Source organism: Apteryx rowi, unplaced genomic scaffold (genome assembly GCF_003343035.1).
Source record: "Apteryx rowi isolate R43461 unplaced genomic scaffold, aptRow1 scaffold_171, whole genome shotgun sequence".
NCBI lineage: Eukaryota > Metazoa > Chordata > Aves > Apterygiformes > Apterygidae > Apteryx > Apteryx rowi.
The window spans coordinates 1,296,296-1,308,338 of record NW_020447986.1 but is presented as its reverse complement, the minus strand read 5'-3'; the positions used below and the strand labels follow the sequence as shown (position 1 = coordinate 1,308,338).

The 12,043-nt window shown below is 42.4% G+C and overlaps 1 protein-coding gene across 1 annotated transcript in view; it reads right to left on the bottom strand.

The window, feature by feature from the left end:
- Positions 1-11,311, bottom strand: part of BACH2 (BTB domain and CNC homolog 2) — a 154,339-nt gene extending 143,028 nt beyond the window's left edge. Inside the window, exon 1 of the mRNA XM_026060821.1 lies at positions 11,225-11,311. The gene's annotated coding sequence lies outside the window, so the exon portion shown is untranslated. The remainder of the gene's footprint in view (positions 1-11,224) is intronic.
- Between the last annotated feature and the right edge of the window lie 732 nt (positions 11,312-12,043).

Below are 12,043 nucleotides of genomic sequence, written 5' to 3'. Positions count from 1 at the left end.
AGGGCGCTGCAGAGCAGTCCGGATTCCAACCTGTCAGWTTTCCTCCGTGACCTTCAATAAGTCACCACGTCCCTGCCTCCATTCCTCATCAGTACCACCGTGATATTTCATCCTCTTTTAGATGCACAGAAGTGCTCTGCTTCTGTCCATGAGGCTGTCAGGCTCTCCAGCAAAGACAGCCAAGCAAGTACCTACAAAGATGTCTTGTCCTTGCCATTACATCACACCGGCAGTTTTATAATTTGAACACCACTTCAATATTCAATCAGCTTCAACTGCAAGAAGGGAATATCAATATATCTAACAAACACAGGCAGCTAAAAAGTTTCTGAAACCAATGGGCACAGAAATAAACAGAAAAGGAAGTAATGAAGTGGTGGTTGCTCAACAGCACTACTCATTGAACAAATATGCATAATTTAGGCTATCATACAACCAACTGTTTTGATATGCCAGGTTATTAAAGTTTATGTGCAAATACACACAAAAGGAGGGCTAAAGTCATTATTGGAAGCTGTCTGGYACATACAGTATGAGTTCCTTTGACAAGCGTGAATCAAATATTGTCCACTCATTTTGGCTCTAAGACAAATTCAATGCCCTCTGGCAGGCCAACACAATAAAGCTGTTTCCATTATGACCAGAAGTCCTCAAGAGAACAATCCTTGGAAAAATAGCACAGCAAATGGGTGGACATATTTTAACCATACGCTAATTCCCTATAAATCAATGGACAAAAAGTGCTTCCTTTCTCCAGTTACAAACTTTGAGCCAAATCACCTTCTCTGTTTAACAAATGCAACCTCATTGACTTTGCTAGAGTTACATATGCATCAGAGCAGATTTTGTCCTTGTGTGCAATGGGAGGCCAAATAGCCCATAAATAAGAAAGGAAAAAAAGTTGTTCATCTCAACTGAAGTGGGATGTGGAGCATCCCTCTCTTCAAAAAGGAGATATATGTCTAAGTAAGGGACAGGAGGGACAACGCTGTTAATTTCACTTTTTCGGTTTGCCTCTACGTTGGGAAAGACTCTTTTATGCTTAGAAAGAACATGTTTTTCAGACTTTTAAGGTTACTTTATCCCACTGCAGATCAGAAGTCCAAGAACATCACGATCCATGATCCAATCACGGATTAGAAAAGTACCTAGCATCTACTTTATTTTTCGTGAAAGAAACACATCTCTCACCCCATTAGATAGGTCAATGGTGCAGCTCTGTTGTAGTCTGAAATGATCTAAGAATAAGATGTCGCAACCCCTCTGCCTCCAGTCCCTTGTTCCCATCCCCTCCTTTGCCTCAATCTTAGTAACATGATCAAGCAAGATGATTCTGATGAACTGCCCCCCCCTCCAAAAAAAAAAAGCCATTTCTTTAATTTAGTTGGCTTTGGGCTGGATTTGCCCCATCGAGCAGCTCATGGCATGACCTCGTAAGCACCAACAGTGGTGCAAGACAGAAGATGGGAACTCTTGGCCAGGGCCAGGGCAGGGACGGAAGGACTGACTGCTGCAGCTGTAACTGGGACTGGCTCAGTCTGCCACAAAATCCTTTTGTCCCTGATGCCTACCAGGAGGCATCACAGAAACGCAAGATGCAGCATTTATCACAGACGGTGCAATACACATGTCGAATATTCCCATCTTCTTGTGTCTCAATGTTAAACACACCAGATGACAGACATTACAAAAGCACCTGGCAATACGTCTTCACCCGTTTTTGCAGGATATCAGGTGTAGATGTGGTGCAGCCTTAATTCCTTGTTGCGGCATGTGGACAAGCAGCTACCTCAGTCAAGCTGTCACTTTGTCTCTCCTGCCACCTACTGAAAATCAAAATATGTGGCACCAACTTGARTGTGTCTCCACTTCTGTTTAAAAATATAAACTTGTAGTTCTTCTAGAAGCACCAGTGTTTGCATGTGGGCACTCCCTGTTGCAGCAACTGCTCCAGCGATGCTATCTAACACTTCCTGATTAAGGCTAAATGCAGCATTTTGCAAATACACTTAACTCATTGATGCTTCATAGTTAAAATTAGCTTTAAATACTAAAAACACTAAAATTCTCCAAAGCTTAGGGCACTGAAACGCCTCTCCTCCAACCCCACACAGAATTTAATCATGGAAGATTTATTTTAAACAGTGAACACATCATAATGCCTATAAACCTACATCCCTTTATTTGCAGTTATTTCTGAGGACTAAACTGACAACAGGCAAAACCCAAAAGAAAAAGAACTTCCCATTAGGTATAAGATTGTCGCCTGTGGGTAGGGGTGAAACTGTCACTGTACTTGAACTAGGTAACCAAACCAGTATCACCAAGAGTAGACCTGCCAGATACAAGAGTCTGCTTTAGACCGTGGTTTATCCTGTCCTTTTAACCTCTCACTCTCAAAAGCACATTTGAACAAGTTTCGGCTGTGCCGTGCATGCCCTCCACAGCGCAGCGCTATGCAAGTGAGACTTCCTCTGCAAGACTGGCACACGCTTGCTCAGGCTCTAAAATCATGCTGTGCAGAAGGTCATTCAAAATTACACAAATGCTTGCGTCCAGGCGATGCAGCCAAGGAAAAAAACTATTTTGTCATAACCATCTGGGTTCTGACATCGGTCCAGATATTGAAACTATCAAACTGGACCAGCACAGTCCAAACACATTGCAGGAGCTTCAAACCCATTAATGGTAGTATAAGAAAACCAACAAGCAATCAACCCAAAAGTGAATGGACAGATAACCTCGTGTTAATTACTTATGCCATCCTTCCAGGTGGTGATTGCTTAACAACTTGATTATTTAGCCTTTTCTTATTAATTTTAAGAAAGCATTCAAATCAAAAACAAACTGAAATTGCTAAAATATTCTCACTGTTTGCTAATAAGGAGCTAGCTTGCATGTGCTGGTTTATTTTCCCACACATGGCATTCCCTTTTACCTAATCAATGGGCAACAGCCTGGAGCTATATGAGAGCAGATATCTTTGATAAAAGGAATATTTAGATGAATGAGAAAGACTTTCAACATTTGCATAATCAAGTAAGCTATCAAATTCATTTATTTATGCTGTGACCATAGTAATCAAGAGGTATTAAACGTGGAACTCGGCACCAGTTAAAGTGCATTCTAAACCTGATTTTTCACTGGTTTCAACAAGGAAATCTTTTACTAGCAGAACTCTTAAGGGTCTTTTCAAGCTGCAATTAAGAGAAGCGCTTACAGAAGACATATTGCTCTAATCTTGCAAAAGCAAGAGTAGGCAGTCTTGTGTTTGCAAGAGGAGTACTAAAGTAATAATTGGCCTTTCATTTTAGCACTTTGAACTTGATCAGCCGAAGAAAAACATTAATATAATACCACTGACTTATAGATAAATATTTCTGAAAAAGGAGGACATGTCTTTTCCTTAAGCAAATCTGACAAGGCTATAACTAGAAATATTTTTGTTAACACACTCACTTCAGCATGGACACAAGAAAACAACCAGAATGAATAACTGGAGTGAATAATACCAGCTATTTAGGCACCAAAATGCCTGAAGAGCAGTAATACATCTACGTAAGGCCAAATATGGCCCACAAGCATCTGTTATACAAGAGTAAATTTATCAGGGAGTAACAGCATATTCTAATTAATTACAAAAAGGCTACAAACAAGTGAGAGGCCTGTGACATAGATAAAAAGAGACCTTTTTACAGCGCATGATCAGAGATGGCTTTTGCTGACACCAATTTAATTTACAACAGAATAAGGCAAAAAAGTAAACGATCATTTTAGCAGTTACTAACACTACAGGACTATAAGCTAAAAGCTAATGGACTGAACAGAACCTGAAAACAACTCAACTCTTTTTAACACAGCAACTTGAAAAACCTGCTACTACGATGGCAGTATCCGAGGGTGCTTATGCATCATCACTGGAAATTCTCGAGCAATTCTCAACGATCTTTAAGGATACCACAAGGAAATTAAAAAAGCCACTTTCACACATGCTATATTGCCCATTTGGATTGATGCCTCACTAAACCAATAGGCAAAGTTTCATCACCAAAAGGACTTCTACCTCTGCTGTCCGCGGCAGAATGGATGGGAGAGAAATTTAAGCTTGTTTGGTTAAGACTGAGACATTGTAACAGAAATTGAAGTTTGTGGATCACTGGGTGATAAGCTGCTCCCAGAGTCTTGCTTGCTTTGAGAGGAGGCAACTGGTTGGGAGATTTTCAGAGCAGATACTCCAAACCACTTCAAGCTGTTGAGAGAAGCCGCTATCCAGAAAGCTCAAAGGAGGAAAAGAAAGACAAAAGGGGAAATCACAATAAATGGGATTTGGCCACAACCAGAAATAGCTCAGTTTCAGAGTATATCATAAACAGTCTTTCACTTTGCCGTTGCACCAGTTCTCCACCGTTGCATGTGAGAAATTTACATACATTTAATGCTTCAAAACAAACAAAAAAAATCCATAGAAATTTTGCTTAGTATCAGTTTAGAACAAATTTTGTTCCCCCTCTGACACATCCAGTAGATACACATATTAAGTAGAGGAAATTGCCATAGCTACATGACTTCCAGCTAGGGTCATGATTCATTATAAGGGAGAATCTGTTGGTCTAGAGATTTATTTATTTAAGGTAAATGTGTGCTTGTAAATTCCATAAATGAGCACTTGCAATATGAGGAAGTCACTGCCACACTCATCTTAGAAATCACCTGCCAACTCGCTGATCCCTCTGTAGAGAATCACAAAGTTTGCTCAAGTTTTCTGTGGAGAGAATTGCTATTTTGTTCTTTCAAGTGGAATAATTTGAATAATTTGAGCTCAAAGCACAGGGTTACCTTGCTCATAGTGAGCACACAGTCCAAGCACACCTTCAAATTCAGGCAGGTTATACAACTATGGCACACAGTATGGCCTTTGGAAAGAAATGAAGCATCTCAGCCTGAAGAAAAGAAAGAAAAAATGCTTCTCTTACGAAGTAAGAGCAAGCACTTTGGTGCACCTTGGCAGTGTGAATTCCAGGAACCGGCTGTGAATTACCCCACTCCACGAAGACCAACTAGGTCAAACCTCAGAGCAGAATCCACAGTTCTGCTGATCTGTTTAGCAATGCGCTGAGGATCTCTTGCTCATCTGACCTAGATGAACAGGACGGCGGCCACTGCTCATTCCAGCTAGGACACGTGGTTGCATTTTAGCTGGGGAATACGTGTCTCTTTCAGCTCTCGACTCTGGAGGCTTTCTATATTCAACCATTCTCAGGAAAGACAGCAAGAAGGAAAATAACATAGACTCCCTGTGCGGAAGTAACATGAGAAACAGAAGAGATGCTCTAATGCGCCCGGCTGTTACCTGGATACTGCAGGCAGAAAGCAAACAGCGCAAAACCTGTGCTGACGGAAAGCTACGTGCAGAGAGTCTGCAACAACATGCAATTCTTTCAGGCCCAATATATACCAGTCAAGGAATTTACCTTTTCAGGGGCCTGTGCTATCAGTTTAACACTGAGAAGAGAGCTACTTGCTTAAGGCAGCAATGAAAGAAAAATTACTTGAGAAGATGTTCTCTACCTGGTGTATGCTGTGAAAACTGAAGCCAAGTGCGAGACATGACATAACATGCAAGCACTCAAAATTAATACTTCCTCAGATCCCAAAGGAGGCAGCGCCACGGTATGTACAACTCAGGAAGATGCCAGTAACAGAGAAATTTCTGGTCTAATCATGAGATAGAGGAAAAGGTAGTATGACCAAAAGAATGGAAGCAATATGACAAGCGAGATAAAAGAATTAAGGGGCTGATAGCATCTTACCGACAACACAATTTTAGAAGAAGGAGAGGAAGTTGAGCTACAGTGAAAGAGAGGGAAGGAAGAGTAAGGCTGATTTTCCTGATAGTCAGGTCATGAACGGTTCCCGAAACACGACTAGTCTGGCTGGATGTCCAGTATAAAGAGGCACGSAACGACACATGTGGCATCTTCAGAGCAGAAAAAGGAGATTGGGGGGAGGAGGCGGGAACAACAATGACTCTCTGCAGGGCGATTAAAATAAATTCAAGCCTTCTAAGTGTAATAAATAGAGACAAAGTTATTAATCTTTCAATCAATAATGAATTTAAATAGTTAATGCAGGAATTATGCAGAGCTTGACCACTAAGGCAAAAATCTTAAGAAAACTTTTGCTCCTCACAATCTCTGTTCTTTTGGAAAACCCACAGCCAGTGATGGGAGATTAGCTTTAAAAAGTGAGAATTTCACTGGAATTGCAGCTCCAGGTAACCATGGGAAATGTTGTTCGCAGATGCAGAAAATGTAGGATAATTAGGTATTTTGGGGAGGGGGAAATGGAAGTTACAGCARTCATGCAACTATAATAAATAACAATGCTGTCCCTCTCTGGGACCTTCCAGAGGACCTCAGGGCAACCCACAGACATTCCTCATTAAAAGCTACCATGCTATGGCCATGGCTTATCGCATAGTCTAAGTCTCAGATCCGACTGTACTTCTCTTCCTTATGCGCCTGTCCCTTGCTGTGCCTCATCCCAGACATAAGCTGTAAACTCCAAGGGGCAATGACCCTGTCACATGGTTGTGTGGTGGCTCCTGCAGGACCCCAGCCAGGACCCAGGATGCTGTCAAGTGCTGCTTCGATATAACTAATGAAGGAGACCGATAAAGAGACACAGAAGACAAAGGCTTCCACCAAGTGAGAAAACTCTTAAGTACAAGCAGCAAAAACCGAACGCAGCTGAGAAGGCATTCATGCCAAATGTTCTCATTAGGACAACRCACCCCTAATAAGCGGGCCATGAAATCCAGTGGTCTTGTAGACAAAAGCGTAAAAAAACAAGCGGGGGGGGGGGAAGGGGAAGGGGAAGGGGAAGACAAGGTCAACCAAAGCAAGGGAGACTCCAGACAAACACTCCCCGCCGAAAGCAAAGCACCTTAACAGATACTGCTATGTGGTCTGCAGAAGATGCTGTTCTGCGGAAGAAAGGGTCAAGTCAAAACACAAACCCACATATACACACTCCCACAACTTTCTTAACTACCACTAAGGATTTAAGAAAGTGTTTTGCATGAAACTTGTTTTAGTGCTTGTGTTCTAACAATTTCCCATTCCAGTCGCTGTTCCTACTTTAATTCCAGTCATCGTCAGGACAAAACACTAATATTTAGATATTGCATTGTTAAAGAAACCTAGAGTAGCAGGAAGTTATATTAAAAATATATAAATATAGTCCATGCCTATTTAAAGCTTCAAATGCATATCACTAGGAAACTGCATAAATCAACCCAACATAATTCTCCAGCATGCATCAAGATCTAAAAAACCGTAAGTTTGATGTTCTCTCTTGCCACCCACTTTAAAAAAAAAAAAAAGAAAAAAACACACACACAGGGTGAGTTTAGGTTGCAAACGGTAACAAAATCAACWCCCGGTCCAACGAATAAACGCAGTCTACTTTCTGATGTACCGAAGATCGTGCCACAACCAGTTCAAAACCCAAACAAGAACCGCCCCCCCAACCCTGCCCCCTCGCCCCCGCTTTTGCCCTTAACCAAGCGCCACCGCTCTGAACTCCCATCTTGCCCTTCAGCCCTCCCTCCGCGTGCTGCGGCACGGCCTCTAGCGGGGCCGACCCCGAGCTCCCGGCCACCCCGGGCACCCTGGCGTCGAGACAAAGCAAACTCCCTCTTGCCTCACACGGCAAACTCAATTTTCTAGAAACCTTCCAGTTAGTAGTTTACCGCTACCGTCATCCTGGACTGTCAACAACGTGTCCTTTGTTGCCTGCGCGCTGCTGCGTGCGGGTGTGCATGTTTGTTTTGTTTTGTTGGGTTTTTTTCCCCCCCTTTTCTTTTTTTTATTTTCAGGAGAAATTTGGGTTTTTAAATGAGTAATCTGTTTTCGAGTGATTTCTCTGCGCTGGCTCCACCCTGTACTGTAAACTAGACATTACCTTATACAAGAATGAATCTGCTGCATTCCTCTGTCTAGCTGCCTCGCAGCAGATTTCCGACACTCGCAGCAGAATCAACAGCAGCACTCGCTCTCCCACCCCTTCCCTCCTCCCCTTCCCCCTCCCGCTCCCGTTTTCTTTCTCTCTCTCTCTCTCTTTTTTTTTTTTCTTCACTGCCTCACTGTGTTTTTGTGTAAATGATCTCACATGACTCAACAAATCCATCTGCCTGGAGCAGGCCAACTTTGGAGCCTTCCCAGGAGGGAGGAGAAGAATTGCTTTGTGGAAAGGACCTGGAGCTTTGCCCTTTCTCTGGCTCAAATTACCCGCCTGTCAGGCCTGACGGATTTGGCTAAAAATAAAAGGAAGCGGGCCGTGAAAAGGAGATGAATGAGCTCAGCAGTTCCTTAGATAACATGGGCCCGGTGTTGCCCAAAGCTCCCAAAGCAGGAACTTCAAATGCTGGGCATGTAAGTGCAATGCTGAAGTCGAGGTGAACTTGGCTGTTAAAAAAAAAAAAACCCAACGCGCACGCACGCACACACACACACTGTTGGAAATAACTGGATTAAAGGCGCAGACACACACAGCAGAACAGGAAAGCTGCCTGCTGTAGGCTTTCGGCTTGTAAAACATAGGAGCGGTGGCATTTCCACCGCAAACGGGGGGCCGCGCCGTGGAGCCCCGCGTGATGTCAACCCGGCGGCCGTGCCAGCGCCGCGCTCAAAGTCGTTTGTGTAAATGTATGCCCAGCACCCGCGGTGGGTATTAAGCACTTAGTTTGGCAATGTAATAACACACTGTAACAATCTGTAATGTGGAGCAGTCAGCAAAGCCCTGGCTCTGAAAGCTATTTCTCCTAACCATTAACCATATGTTTGGCTCCTTGGCTCTCCGAGCGGGTGTTCCAGCTCACCATCTGGTTTCTATCCACACAAGCAACTGTAAAGCGCAGCGTATTTCCCTCTGGAGCCGCATGTTTCTCTCTGTCTCCCTCCCTCCTGGCCCGCCCCCGCTCCTCCGGCTCCCTTCTTTCTCATTCACCACTTTCAAAGCCGGCCTCGCCGCCCGCAGCACCGCTGGCGCGGGGAAGGCGCAACCTGCCCGCCTGCGGAGCTTGCTGGCATGTGGGCATGGGGACGGGAGCCGTCAGTGCCGGCACCCGGCACATGGCGTTAAAAATAGGCGCGTTCTCGGGAGATCCGGGCGTCGCTGCGGCACCCATCGCATCTCCTGCTTGGAAATGAGCTCATGGGCACACTCACGCTCACATGTGCGCACACGCACACACACGCAGAGCATTCAGTTTGGATTACATCAACTCCATCCCGCCACTGCAGAACGACTTCCATAATGAATTTAACGACAGGAATACAATTGGCAACATGTCTCCTGCTCCCTAATACGGCTGTCTAGGTGCATCTGGTTTTGGTCTCCCATCCCTCCCCAAATTAAGACAATTTGGGGGTGGAAAAAAAAGAAAAAAAAAAGGAATGGAATGACAGAGATCTGAAGAAAAAGGGATGAAAATATTTACTTTTCTTGTGATGACTAAACAAGCTTTTCATGAAATTATAAAAAACCTTTTAAGTGTTATATTTGAGAAGACCTTGTGCCATATGTTTGCTTTATGATTTTATGAATTCAAACTACTATTTATATTTTTAAAGCACTTACATGCTGCTCTTTATTTCTGAAGTCACCTATGGGAGATCAGCAGTAATTTTCCTCCCTGGTTGGCCAATTTAAGACTAATCATGTCCTAATGCAAGTATTCAGGGATGCAAGCAATAGGATATTCAGCAAATCCCACACTTGCTCCTTTAAAATAAGTTTATATTCTGCAATGAGTCACACATACAGTGTTTATCCAAGTTACCAGTGCTACAAGAAAAAAAGTCCTGTACATTTGCAAATACATACACATCACAGCTGTAAGCACAACTGCTTACACTAGGACTCATTTCCATGACTAGATACTGATATTTTTAATAATCTGTTATACTAATGTTGATACTATCTTCTTGGAGTATGCAGTTTAATATTAAAAAGAAACTGGTTCTAGGAAATCTCAAATCCACACCCATTCACACCCCTTCTTTGTCATGAACGTAGAAATGCAAAGCCACAGTTACATTTTTCCCCAATGCATCTAACAAAGGAAATGCATAGGCATCACCAGTTAAAAACAGCTCCATCTAAGCTGCCTTGCTCTGCATATCTGCTTCTTGATAAATAGTACAGAACTTCTCCAATTTCCACTGAAAACCAAAAGCCTGCATTGGAAAACATGCATGTTTTTCAAATCTCCTCATATGTGTGAGAAACCAGAGCATGAAAAAGCCACTGTAGGCCCTTATCCTGGAATCAAATACACATGGGGAAAACCCTTAYGCTTGTGAAAAGCCTGATGACTTCACTGGGATTGCCTAAGAAGTTTGAGGGTTGAATCTGGCCTTAATTAYAAAGTCCATTGTGATTAACACTATATACCCTCCCTCCACCTTTCACTCCCCCTCAATTAGAAAAATAATCTCATTTTATGAGATTTAAAATTATTAAAAACATGAGAGATGTACTTCAGCTAATAACTTACATTTCTTCAGAAAGAGGATCTAAACGTGTTAAAGAACATTATTTGAAGATGAGATTGTTGCAATATACTAGCAGCATATTTAAACATCACACATTAGCTTTCCTCCAATTATCCAACAAGAAATTGTCTTCATTCACAAACATCTGCACCAGCCAGTGGTAGTACTCTAAAACAGTGAAGATCTAGGTCCAAGCCTTTTAGTAGATAATAATCTGCTCTCTTCCAGAATAATTTTTTAAATAATTCAAGGGAAATATTCATAGATTCAGAGAGTTTTACAGTCTAAGGGGCAGCTAATGTTCTCATTTGACCTTCTTCCATTAAACAGGCCTAGAGCTTCTACTTCAGTACAGTAGTGAAAGGTTGCATTAGAGATYTTTCTCAGGGTGAAAAACAAAACAAAACAAAAATCTTAGTTTTAACAGTCTGAAATGATGAAGGAAGCCACCACAGCCCTAACAACGTTGTCCTATTCAATAATTACTCTTGCCGTGAGAACGCTTACACCCTCATGCCTGGTTTGAATTAATTTAACAGCCAGCCACTGGGTCTTGTTATACCTTGTCACCTTCCTCTGCTGCTCTGTCCCTGACAAAGGGCCCCTGTCAACTTGAAATCTAGCCAGTTTCTAAAATATAATAAAAAGCAGTGTCACATTATTACCTGAATCCACCGAGTCCTCCTGCCAACAATGGTGTTTTTGCAATCACATTTTTCTGTTTTTAAAAACTTTTCTCTTGCCTCATGGCTCTGTGTGAAAACCAACACAAAAGAGAAAATTGATTAACTGCACAAGATTAACTGTTATTTGTATTAGAGTAGCAGCTGGCTTTCCCAAAAGATATTTAGGTCTTTTTTTCTGGTATGTGCCAGAAAAATTATTAAACAAGAAGAAAGTCCTTTTCCTGAAATTGCTTATTGACCAAAGAGAGGAGACAAAGAGCAGTTTGGAGGGGAGGCCAAAATAACCCAGCACATCACTTGCAGAGCTGCACATGGGAACGCAGGTCTTCTGAATCCACACCTTGTGCCCTCCCCACCGGCGTATGCTTCCTGGCAGTGCTGGGAACAAAGCCAAGCAGACACTCAATGCCACCAAAAACAGAAATACGGAGGAAAAGTGAATTTTTTTCTCTTAATTGCTTTCAGTTTCACTAGCAAATACATGTCACTGGTAAGTACAGCAGTATTGTAAAAATAATACTTGCAAAATTACATTGACAGTAAATTACTTAACTGTACAGTTTCCCTGACCTTTGCATCCACAACATTATTTAAGTAGCAATTCTGCTTAAAATTCTAGAGAGGGTCTTTTAGTGCCTGCACTCACTCCCTACTTCACAAATTACTAGCTGGTTGTTTCAGTGTCAGTCTCTCCTGCCAATACGCAGCTGAACCATAATGGACACTTTTATATAAAGAAGTTTCCATACTTAAATAGGGAAGAAAAGGCTCCATATGGTAGAACCCGACTGAAGACAC